This window comes from Limanda limanda, chromosome 11 (assembly GCF_963576545.1).
Source record: "Limanda limanda chromosome 11, fLimLim1.1, whole genome shotgun sequence".
In the NCBI taxonomy this organism is placed as follows: Eukaryota; Metazoa; Chordata; class Actinopteri; order Pleuronectiformes; family Pleuronectidae; genus Limanda; species Limanda limanda.
Window position 1 is genome coordinate 1,468,495 of NC_083646.1, and position 6,452 is coordinate 1,474,946.

General features: G+C 40.6%; 1 long non-coding RNA gene across 1 annotated transcript; it reads left to right on the top strand.

Annotated features, from left to right (window-relative positions):
- The first annotated feature begins 2,293 nt into the window (after positions 1–2,293).
- Positions 2,294–3,219, top strand: LOC133014510 (uncharacterized). Its single transcript, XR_009681459.1, has 4 exons — positions 2,294–2,357; positions 2,514–2,627; positions 2,786–2,844; positions 2,976–3,219. It is a non-coding gene; the product is annotated as an uncharacterized LOC133014510 (long non-coding RNA).
- Positions 3,220–6,452: the final 3,233 nt, after the last annotated feature.

Sequence of the window (6,452 nt, forward strand, 5' to 3'; positions counted from 1 at the left end):
GCAGTACAACAACGCGCTCCCTCTGTTGCAAATTCTTTAAACAATCCATTAGCAAGTTCTGAAGGATAGTCAATGGTTCTCTGTTGTTGATCTGGCAAATGCATTCTTCAGTGTTTAAATTGATAAAGACAGCCAATACTGGTTTGCATTTGAGTTCAACAGAGAAAGTTATCAGGGTATCCACGGGACTTGAAAAGTATTAAAAGTTGATATATAAAATTAGGGAAAATCAAGACCCTTAAAAAGCATTAAAAAGTCTTGAATCTTTTTCAAATTCAATACTCATTAGAGGTGTAGCCGATGGTTTTTTCCTCTTATACTGTCAGGCCTCAGCGGAAAAATTATTATGATGGTTATTGAATCGGGACATCGCACCAGTCTATTTTCCTTCGCACTTCAAAACTTCTCTCTGGACAACACCCCCTTCCGTTAGAACCCCCCTTCAAAACAAGAGTCCCAACCAACACCCTGCTTATAACAGGAACTACACAGGCAACGTCTGTCGCGTCATTGCAGCGCGAGTAGCACTTGTCGTTGTTGAATCTTCCATGTAGAGGATGGCCTACCCGCGAATAGTGCGCTATTAATTATTTATATGGCTGCAAAGGAACAGGCAATGAGGAAGTGTAAACTCGCCGAGTCGTGGTTGGAACACGAGCAGAGGGCGGCTGTGGCTGAGGGGTAGAGTGGTCGTCCTCAAACCTGAAGGTCGGTGGTTCGATCCCCAGTCTGAACCATCTGCATGCCGAAGTGTCCTTGGGCAAGATGCTGAACCCTAAATAGCCCCCCATAGAATAACAAAGTGCTGCAAGTACATGCACTGTATGAATGTGTGTGTGAATGGGTGAATGTAAAACTGTAAAGCGCTTTGAGTGGTCTTCATCAGACTAGAAAAGCGCTATATAAATACAAATCCATCCATCCATCCAGTTCAAGCCCTGGCTGAAGCCCGTCGCTGGGAATGACGGGGGCCTTCCTGTTCGGTCTGTAGAAAGAAAATGAGTTTAGCTTCAATGGGGATCAATGTGCTCCGTTCACATGTGCGAGGAGCTAGCCACAAAGCCACTGCGTCACGCAGACAGCGGTTGTCCATCGAGCATTGGGCAACACCTTCCTCGGCTAATGTTGTAACATGACCCAGTATGAGTACGACAGCTGAAGCTAGTAACGTTACTGCTAGCGTTGCTAACGTTAACTCAGTTGTCGCCGCTTCAACTTGTCCAGACCTCAGAGTGACGCTGGGTTCACACAGCCGCTGCGCACTGCAGAAGTGTTGTGTTGTCTCGAAACAACAGTAACACGCCACGCACTGAGCTGGTGCAAACTGAAAAGTGGTTGGAAACCAAAGCAACTGAACTGAGGCACATGCCATGAATCATATTTGTAAGGAGTGAGCACTCCCACAGCTCAATTAGTTTTGTCCATCTTCAAAGTTTACACACGTACATTTCTGAGTTCTATTATTATATCATAATACTGGGAGAATTGCGCAGGTGGTAATTTCCTTCAGGTGAGATACCAGACTAGTTTCCCTGTGTATGTCAGTTTAACACTTTGTTGCACTAAAGACATGCCACATGGTGGCTCTTTTTGAGAAAGTTGTAGCATTATATCAGTGACAATGTTGATCTGATTTGGGTTATTTATGCTGCAAAATAGTTGTATTATTTAAAGTATTATAAAAGTGCCTATTGCAGAGTTGACTGAACCATTTACTGCTCAGTGTGTCTGTGCAGTGTTTCTCACACAACAAGTAGATTCTGACTGCCATATTAATTTCAATCTAGCCTCTTAATTTGTCTCTCAAAGTGGACCAGATTGATGCATCTTTACTCTGAAATGTACTATATCCTCTTCCAAGAGGGTCCAGGGTCCATCAATAAATTGTGCCTTTTGGCTGAGTAACTCAATTTATTCTTTTGAGCTTTATTCCCTCCCGGCCTATCTGAATTCTGTTGTGTTGATACAGTGCTACATAGAAGTTCTGGCAAACTTCATTTAATTTTGCAATATCAAACTCAATTGTGTTGCTGATGTAACCGGTTACAGCTCCTAGTGGCGCTGGAGTCTTGAAAAATATTAGCAGGGTCTTGAAAAAGGTCTTGAAAAGTATTGAATTTAATCTCAGGATTGCTGCATATATCAATCAATCAATCAATCAATCAAATTTTATTTGTATAGCCCATATTCACAAATCACAGTTTGTCTCATAGAGCTTTAACATGGTGAGACATCCTCTGTCCTTCACCCTCAACAAGAGTCAGGACAAACTACTAAAAAGAGAGACGTGTGTGTTGGCCAGGACCGCAGTGGAAGCGTGGATGGCCAGGAGCTGCAGAAGGCCGTTGCCAGCTTTGGTTTGTGAAAACGTACTTTCACAGGAAAAAAGTTGTAAATTTTACAAGAACAAAACATATTTAAAAGTATAAAGTTGTGATTTTACAGTAATAAAATCATAATCTTGCATAGAATAAATATGACAAGAGTGTGAAGTGGATTGTGTTTGTGTGCAGGCTACGGTTTGAGTCCTCAGGCGCTGAACATCATCATGAAGCGCTACAGCCTGAACGGCAGGATCACCTTCGACGAGTTCCTGAGCTGCTGCATCCGACTGCGCATCCTGACGGGTGAGTGGCCCAGGAAACTAAAACCTGCTGCCAACGTTTGATAAATGCAGCTGATCAGTGTTCAGATTTGTGTAAATTAACATGTGGTTAAGATTCTGCCGTCACCACAAGGCTCAGAATCTGGAAAAAATCCTGATCAATGTGCTTTTATTTTCCAGATCAGTTCAGAAGAAGAGACACAACCCAAACTGGTTGCGCCGCGTTTCAGTACGATGACGTAGGTCTCACAGATTCTGCTGCACACACACGCACACAACCACACAACCACACAACCACACACACACGCACACAAAACATCAGTCCTGTGTTTATATCATTGAATAACGCTGCGTGTTTCTCTGTCTCCAGTTCATCCAGGTCACCATGGGCGTCTGAAGAGGAACCACAGCAGAAACATCACATTCTCCCCTTAACAGCATGTGATCGTTATATGGACCCGATGTCTTTTACTTTTTATTATATCTCTTGTATTTACGAGATTAAGATGTCACTGTAACATTCCATTTCATAATAAACGTTAAACATGTCTCTGCCTTCACCTCAGTAACTGTACATGTGATCATGTGTGAAGTTAATAAACATGTAGCGTGTCTACCGGGTGTTTGACAGTCTCTACTTCTCATTTTGAACTTTGATAAATCACAGATGAGGAATCGGATTAGACAGGATTTCCTCCCGTGAGGAGCATGAGCAGAGAGTGACTCTCTCATGTTCATCACGCAGAGACTCCACGAGCTGCTGTGATGATCTGAGTTCTGGACATAATTCATCTCCAGCTGCTTCATAACTCGTATGTCGTCCAAGTCTCTGCGCTGGCTGCTTCAGAATTCATTTTAATAACCTTTCATTGGTTTATAAAGTCCTTGGTCTTGCCTTTTTATCAGATCTGCCTTCATCACATGATCCCTGTTGAAGGTCTTCTGGTTCTGGCTTTTAAATGATAATATAAGTGAGAACAAATACCCACAGTGAGACATCTTGTTCTCTTTGTTCTTGTTCCCTGCAGACCTGCGTGTCACTCCAGACCGGCTCTTGGGCTATTAACTGAATTAATATTGTCATTTAAAAATCTCTATTTATATGTTTTACTGTTTATTATTCATTTTTTATTCAATGTTTTTCTGTAAAACACAACTTTTTATTTCATGGATTTTCTTGCTCCTCTTCGAGTATTTGATCCATCTTTATTTAATCTATCTTTATCATTTTCAGTTTTTCTGTTTGTATATGTATACACACACATATATATATGTATGTATGTATACACAAATACATATATAAACTCAGTCGACTGTAAAACTCTTCAGACACTAAGACTTTCCAAAGCCAGTAAACACCTGCACACTAGCGCCATCTTCAGGTGATCATTAGCTTAGCATGTTCACCAGCCTCACTCCTCACTCATCCTCCTGTTTGTGAGTCAGTTGAACTTTATTTTCTTTATTCAACTAAAAGCTGTGAAAGAAGTTTTGATCTTTCTCCTCCAGGTCAGAAGGATGTAAAGAGTTGAGAGCGTGAACATTGCATATAAGCATTAAATCAGATAAACCATGTTCACAGGAATGTTCTGCAACATAAACACAGGCAAATATATAAATACTGGTTCCTTTACAATAACTCATTAAAGATCATCACTCAAATAAAGATACTTGATTTGTTGTTATTTTTACCTCACAAACGCAGAGCAGGTGATCTTGTTGGTGCCGGTAACGTGTTCGATCCGTGGTTCCCTTGATGGATATTAAATATACAACCTTAAATACGCTTCATACTAAACTATGTTCATATGAAAAGAATCAACACCACACAAACTGCACTGGGATTTTACTTTAATGAAGTCCCTGAAGCCTTGTTACAAACAGATCACATCTTTTGGCCGTTTGCCTCAGTCTTCATTTAACATTTGAAAAAACTTGTGAGAGCAGGCACCCGAGTAAACAGGTTGACATAATCCATCAACTCCATGTCTTTCAGGACCTGGCCGTGCATGATATAATCAGACATCTCCTGCCTTTCCTGACCACTGAAGCTCAGTAGGACCTGAAGCAGCGATTTGACATCATCCTTGAACCACCAGTAGGTCACCACGCTTCTAACCGCTCCGCCTGTAGAGAGGAAGGGGAAGAATAGTTCAAACATGCAAAATGATGAAAGAGAGGATATTGATGAGTCCAACAGTCGCTCTCTCGTCTCAAATGTGATGATGGTAAATATTTTTAGACGAGTAAGAGGAGCTGACGTGTTTTTTCTTAACTGCTACTTACCCACAAGAAGACCAACACGACCCAAGGCAAGCCCTCCGACAGTGGCGATTGATCCAATTGTCCCCCCAGCACGAAGTGAACCTTTCAGTGTAGCTTTGATTTTAGGGAATAACTTGCAGCACAGCTGTATGACATCTTCAAGTCGACCCATCTGTGAAGCAGATTGAGAGTTTGAGGAGACGATACAGAATCTAAACATGTGATTCAAAACAATCAGACAAGAAATAACAGAGTTTCAGGATCAGTTAAAGGAAGGAATTCAAAAATCAAGTGGTAATATTCAGATAATAAATTCCAAATGTATGAGAAAAGGTTAGAGGTGAAAACCAGAAGATCAGTCTGTTTCCTCAGTAAAAATGAGAAAAGTGCAGCATCTTAAATTAGTAAAAGTTTCACTAATAAGAAAAAAAATATTTTACTACGAGTACTAGTACCAACACGACTACAGAGTACATGATGCTGCTGAATACTGTGGCTCATTAATATTCATCTAAGATGGCTGCTGTTGCTGTGAACTGTTTGAGTCGCTTAAACGAAACCAACATTTCCAACATGAGTTGAGCTCCTCAGCCAAAGCTCCAGTCGAAGCTCCAGAGAGGACGGTTCTTCTCTGGGTTCCTCTGTCATTACATTCATGAAGAACTATTGCTTTAATATGAATTGATTCGAGTTATTTAGATCAATGTTCTCAGACGTTACTGAGAGAATGTGAGGGAGATTTGGAAATTCCTGAAACAACAGTCTACAAGTGAAACAATCTGATTCTAATCTGTGTTGAACGTAGAATACTACTTTACCAAATTCAGATAATAAGTGAGTTCAACCACATTAAGACTTTACCTGACATATCACTGTCACTTCAGTGAGAGGAGCCACAGCAGAATCACTGGTTAGAGACCTGATCCAACTTGTGTTATCTACACTACATGTGTGTGTCTGTGTATCATGTCCACTGCCTCCTCAAAGTTAACGTACATTGAACATGAAAGCATTTTACAGGAGATCACAGGAATTACCTTCAGTGGAGAAGTCGATCAGATTGGAGCTGGAGACGGAGACACAGGTCAGGGTGAAACCAACAGTGACACTGGGAGTCGCCTGAGAAACATCTGGCACCTGTTAAATAGATTTCAAGGAAAATGAAACTGAACATGAACCATGAACATGAAGGACACCAGAGATTATATTAGATTCAACTTTATTGTCATTGCACAGAGTGAAAGTACTGGGACAACGAAATGCAGTTAAGCATTTAACCAGAAGTGAAAAAAAAGCAGTAAAAGTGTAGAGTATGTGCAGCTGTAAAGTGGAATATGTAAATATATATGATATGTACAGTAAGAAATAGATATGGAATATGGACAGTATGATACTAGACTTGCAGCAATACAAGTAGGTAGTGTAGATATGATAAGTATATATAAAGTGCAGGTGTAAGTATAAATAGTGGTAGTAAGTGAAATGAAAATGAGAAAAATGAAGTGAATGAGGTAGTAGTCATATTATATACAGAGTAAGTTAAGTGTTGTGATGGAAATCTGGAGATACAAGAGGCTTGAAC